This window comes from Crocodylus porosus, unplaced genomic scaffold, assembly GCF_001723895.1.
Source record: "Crocodylus porosus isolate Cpor-Errol unplaced genomic scaffold, CroPor_comp1, whole genome shotgun sequence".
NCBI classification, from domain to species: domain Eukaryota; kingdom Metazoa; phylum Chordata; order Crocodylia; family Crocodylidae; genus Crocodylus; species Crocodylus porosus.
In genome coordinates this window covers 76123004-76129175 of record NW_017728918.1, presented here as the reverse complement: position 1 = coordinate 76129175, position 6172 = coordinate 76123004, and the positions used below count along the sequence as shown (strand labels likewise).

The window sequence follows — 6172 nt, the reverse complement described above, 5'->3', positions numbered from 1 at the left end:
CCCCCCACATCTTAGTGTCATCAGCAAATTTGAACAGGGTGCTTTTTACCCCCTTGTCCAAGTTGCTGATGAAGATGTTGAACAGTGCGGGCTGAGGACGGAGCCCTGCGGAACCCCACTGCCCATGTCCCTCCAGGGATTTCCTTTTTGTAACACTGTATTAAGTGATGTTATACATATATTTGAATTACAAAAATTAGTCCTATATCTTTTGTATGCATCTAAGTTTTTCTTTAATTTCTTTGCTGCCTGCATGGTACAATACAATTTTATTAAACTTATTGAATACTTTTTGCTTTACAAGACATGCATACCCATACACTGCATTTGGGACCTGATCATGTGAGGTATGGAGCACTCTTAAGTCTGAGACTTCTCATGTTAGCAAGGTAGTGTAGGATTGGATCACTACCTTGAAACAATATGGCAATGTTGTAGACATAGGATTTGTGTAATTAATCAGGTTACTTGGCATTATAATTGGAAATGCTAAGTAATTACTATTTAACTTATTTATTGTACAGAACATATCATGGTAGTGATTTTAATTTTAAAAAGACAGAACCACATAATTATTCAATGGCTATCATAATACTTGGGGTCAGAAGGGACCTAAACAGATTATTAGGTCTGACCCCCTGCCCTGGGCAGGAATGGGTGCCAGGGTCATATCACCCCAGCCAAATATCTTCTCAGCCTCCTCTTGAAGACTCCCAAGGTAGGAAAGAGTACCACCTTACTTGGGAGCCCATTCCAGAGCCTGGCAGCCCTAACTGTAAAGTAATGTCTCCTGATGTCCAGCCTGAACCTTCTCTCTAACGATTTGTGGCTCTTATTCCTAGTAACTGTGGGTGGTACCTGGGGGAACAGAACCTCCCCCAATTCTTGCTGGTCTCCCTGGTGAGTTTGTAAATGGCCACCAAATCCCCTCTCAGCCTTCTCTTGTAGAGGCTGAATAGGTTCAGGCCCTTTAGCCTCTCTTCGTAGGCACCCCCCTGCTGCCCCTTGACCATACGAGTGGCCCTCCTCTGCATCCTCTCAATGCTAGCCACATCCCTCCTGAAGTGCGGTGCCCAGAACTGGATGCAGTACTCCAACTGTGGCCTGACCAGTGCCGCATAGAGGGAAAGGATCACCTCCTTGGACCTGCTTGAGATGCATCTGTGGATGCATGACAAGGGGGGTTAGTCATACTGACTGCTTCCTTGTATTGGTGGCTTATATTCATCCTGGGGTCAACAATGACTCCAAGATCCCTTTTTGCCACCATGTTGACAAGAACGGTGTTCCCCAGCCTAAAGGTGTGTTACTGGTTGCTTCTCCCTAGATGACCTTACACTTGTCTGTGTTTAATTCCATCCTATTCTCATCTGCCCACCTCTGTAGTTTGTCTAGATCTAGCTGGATTATGCACCATTTACCAGGTAATTTTAATGAGTTGGTATCCTGTGTGACCGTGGCTCATTTATGGGACCTAGGAATTTTGAACACCTTTCAGTCTAATGTGCAATAGAGCAGCACTTGGATATGAAGTCTAAGAAGATCACTTCAGTTCAAGTGAGGCTGATCAGCATGTTGTCTCATGTTGCTTTGTATTTCGTTCCAGTTAAGTGTGTTGGTGATGCACCTTCTTTTTCCATGTTACGCATTAATTCAAGAGCAAAAATAACCTCTGACATTCTTTCTCTCTTTAAATTGAACTAAGAAGCTTAGTTCTTTCAGAAACTGAAGGGAGAATCTGTAAGTTTTTCTTGAACTGCAATACTTAAGTTACCTATAATAGCTTGCTCACTCTGTTAAGGTTAGCAGTGGCTAATTTCTTCTTTGTTTTACTCCTTATCACGGGACCTTTAACTTTTAAACTCTTAAAATAAGAAAGCAATAATTAACTTTTTGCCAAAATAGAGTCTGGAGTCACTATCATTATTACTATTATTATTACTCCTGCTGCTTTATCTAGTACTTTAATTTTTTATGGGGTTAAGTGAATAACATGCTATTTGTACAATTCTCTTTTATGGTACTTGCATGGAAAAATAGTTGTATTAATGATACTTCTGTATTATTATTGTATAATGAATACTAGACAGTAGTATACACAGCAAGCAATAGCTTTTCCTTTCAAGATCCAAACTGTGACAAAAGCATTTTTGTCTTTTACCTGACTTCTCCAAGGGTACTTTTAACATACTCCAGTATGAAGAGGCTTTCCTCACCTTTTCAGAGAAAAAGGAAACAGAACACAAAAACATACCAGACTGACAGGAAGTCAGATGGATGGAGGGAGATACACAGACACTGGAACGCCATTTCAGGAGTTTTTAGGTCCTTCCAGTTCAGCATCTCCAGCACTGGATGCCCTGGGGCAAGCCCTGGGGAGGGAAGAGAGATGGTAAATAAGGGAGTGGTCCAACAAGCAGTGGAGGCAGAAATGATGGCAACTCTGGAGGTGTGGAAAAGAGAGATTTGGTCCCTGAGCTCAGAGGAGTTCTAGCTGCAGGTGGTGTACTGCAGGGTCCATCTATGGCATGTAGATAGATGCTGAAATCAGTTCAACCGAAGAAGCGGTTTTTTCCCTCTTATTTTCCTTGTGTTTAGAATATTACCAAATCACTCAGCCTTCTCCCTCCAAGTTAAGTCAAACCCTCTAGAGGAAGGGAAGCCCTGAGCAGAGTAAGAATTGTGGGCAGCTTTGAGTAAATACACTGCCTAACTGTGGGGTACATATATTTTCTCTTGGTTTTCACTTTCACTTTTGTTGGGATATCAGTTATTTATGCCATGGGGCTGATTTCACTGAGGAGCATTTTCAGGGTTTGTGAAAGAACTGGCTTTAAAAAAAAAAAAAAGAAGAAACAAAAAGAATATAAAGTGCCTAGTGTCCTGGGGCCTTGAAACTGTTCAATACTTACCTAACCTACACAGTTACCATTCTCTGTCAGTCATAGCCATGAGTGGATCTGCTTCCAGGTTCACCAGGATGTCTTACAGCTGAAAAATAGCACTGAAGGAGATCTTGAGTTAAGGAAAAGAAAAGACCAATAAAAAATTAGAATGTCTGTTGGCGGCTAATATGTAATGTGATATTGGAACTTCTGGTTGGTGTTTGGTTGGGGTGTAAGGAAGGTTGAAGCCCCTGAAAAGATGACTCTTGTATATCCTTGAAGTGAATTATCAGAGAAGGAAACATCTCCCAATACCTATATGTGACAACAGGACATGGCAGGAGAGGATGGGGTGTTAGAGTCTGCAAGGCTAAAGTGAGTTTATCCTCTGGGCACAGACTGACTGGGCGCAAGATCTATGGAGACTTTGATCATTTTCAGTGGACGCTGACACTCAGCAAGCTGCCTTTTCAGTTGTTTCTATAAAGAATTGTCCTCACAATCTATACAAGTAAAGAAAGAGCCCTCGACTATTAGGCACTGTGCTTGAGACTTGCATATAGGCTGGGATGGGGAACAATGCTGCTTGTAAAAAACCTTCAAAGTTGGAACTAATCTAACCTAATGCTGTGCTAAGTAAAAGAGAAGAAATACTATCAAATGTCTTTCCATGTGGCATTATTCTTGGCCAGCCTATTCCAGTAATGGGCCTTTCAAGACGAATATCTAGAAGCTCTTAAGGTGCCATCACAATTTGTACTGATTGACGTGCATGACTATAGTCTCATCACTGCCTGGGGCACTGAATTATTCTTTCATCTCTTGATTACAGGTCAAAATAAAGTTGCCTCATGCCAGATTTTCAATACTGCTCAGTACCCAGCAGAATCGGTCAAGAACTTCGGGAGCTATCAGAGGACACTGAGGTGTTAGGGTGCCTAACTGTTGAAAATCACACCCTTTATTTTTGGCTCTGACAATAAAATGAAGCAAGAGGTGAAAGTAGAAAAATGAGTCTTATATTGTTTTGTTAGATCACAGCTGAAAAGACACTAGTATTTCCCAATATAGCTTGTTATATTCAGAATTGTAATGCTGTGAAGGGCCAGTTGTATTAACTTTAAGGTGGAAAGGAAACAAATAAGCTGCTTGTGTTTAGATTTATCTGCATAATTTTTGTTGAGGACAAAGGAGTCACACAGCCAAATCTCCATTTTCTAATTTTAATAATGTAGAGGTAGAGGTTTGGCCAAATTCCAGAAAATTATTAATCTGAATAAAATCCTTGCTAATAAAGGCACCTCTAACAGCTCAGTTGCTTTACTTAATTTTTAGTACTAAATCTGCCTTGGCAAATGATGCTTATTCTTTTTTACTGTTTAGATAGTGACAATAGCTTGTTAATTGTTCTCAAAAGCTATTTTCTTTCTCTGGCTATGTAAACGGTGTCAGAAACCTAATAATTTCAGACAACTCTTTAACCTAGCCATATACTTTGCTTCCAGGTAGGGACAAGCTGATAGAATGGAACTCCTTTTTATATAGCAATAGTTCAGGTAAAGCTGGTTAGATTAAATTTAGCTGCTTGGGTTATATGTTAAATTCATTCCACCATAAGAAAAACATTATCAGCTAGTGTTTGTTTCTTCAAAATTTAATTATGGCAGAAAGCAAGATAATTAGTTTTAGAAATAATTGCCTATAAGCATAGCTTCTTATTCCAGTCAGACATTTCAGAGTGCTGTAATGAACTGCAAAGGCAACTTACATTATTTTTTTATTTTTCATCAGTTTGTGGATGGCAAAAGTTGTTAATGGCATTTACATATTAAAATACACGTTTTCTGATCATGACAGCTAAGCCACAGCTACCCCAGGTAGTGGCACACTCAAACACATCATACTGCTGTATGTTATGTACATACTGTACCCCCCAAGGTGGATGTGGTGTAGCCCTGTCCATGGTGTGCTACAGGTGCACTAATTAGCATATGTAACAGTCTAGTTACTCTCATCATGGTACTGCTCAGATGTGGATCAGTGCTTCGGTTGACAGGTAGCACACTCAGAACAATGTGACATACTTGAGGAAACTGTTCCTGGATAAGGTAAGTTAAAGATATGCAACATTCCCAGAAAATGTATAGTAAAGTCTAAGCCTTCCCTCTTTGGAAATATCCAGTATAAATGGATTGTGTACTAGAGATCAGCATCCTCTTATAGCCTGCATCCCAGGGCTGGTTGTATAGCAAATTGATCACAGACTTTGACTGGTAGGTGCCAGTGGTTCCAGATGCTCTGGCGACACTATCAAAGTCTCTCAGTGGTTCTGCATTTGGAGCTCCACAGGGTATAAGAGATTCAAAACTTCTTATGTAGGATTTGTACTGCCCACTGCCTAAGCACTAAAGTATTATCAAAGCCATGCCTTTTGACCGCTATGTTTCTGGTAGGGCTGAGGAAGAGAAAAGAGCTTGAACCTACAGTATTATCTTATAAGGAACTATATTGAAATTCATTTTGTTTAACTTTATTCCTTTGAATTTAAAGTGCAACCAAATTTTCCATCTTTTGGTGTAAGAAACTCCCTCATCCCCCACCAGATAAAGACATGTTTACAAGGTTACAGTATCTATGGTACTTATAAGAACCTTTGGTTTTTGTTTTTGTTTTTATTTATTTGTTCAGACTTAAGATGCAAGTCTTTTTAGAAGAATTTGGTCTTTAAACAGTGTATCCTGTATTTGAAAGAACATAGTATATGGCAACTAACACCAAAGCAGCATGATTTACATTAATACTACTGTATTTTGCCATTACATTGAGTATGAAAGTGGAACGGACATAAAACATCTACTGGTATGTTACCTTCAGGAAGATAGAAGGGAATATTTTCAGGTGTAAGCTACGTTTGCATTGTGCTTCTGATATTATGTTCTGGACAAGTAAAATGTTCAGCCCAAAAGAATGCTTTGTGTTCCCTCATGAGCTCATCTACCAATTGCTTTGGGGTGATGGCTAAAGCATGTGTGACCCTTCCCAAAATACAGAACACACAAAGCATCACAGTCCCATTCTGTACTGGAATGCCCTCTTTGAGTGTACCACTACCTGGGGTAGCTGTGGCTTAGCTGTCATGATCAGAAAACATGTATTTTAATATGTAAATGCCACTAAGATGTGGGGGGATGTGGGCACACTACAAGGAAGCATCAGGCTATAAGCAGACCTAGACAGGTTACAAGGGTGGGCGGATGTGAATAGGATGGGATTCAACACAGACAAGT

The 6172-nt window shown here is 40.1% G+C and overlaps 1 long non-coding RNA gene across 1 annotated transcript in view; it reads right to left on the bottom strand.

Moving 5' to 3' along the window:
* Positions 1 to 917: 917 nt before the first annotated feature.
* LOC109312233 overlaps positions 918 to 6172 on the bottom strand; it is a 12213-nt gene continuing 6958 nt past the window's right edge. Inside the window, exon 3 of the long non-coding RNA XR_002101763.1 lies at positions 918 to 928. This is a non-coding gene — a long non-coding RNA (uncharacterized LOC109312233). The remainder of the gene's footprint in view (positions 929 to 6172) is intronic.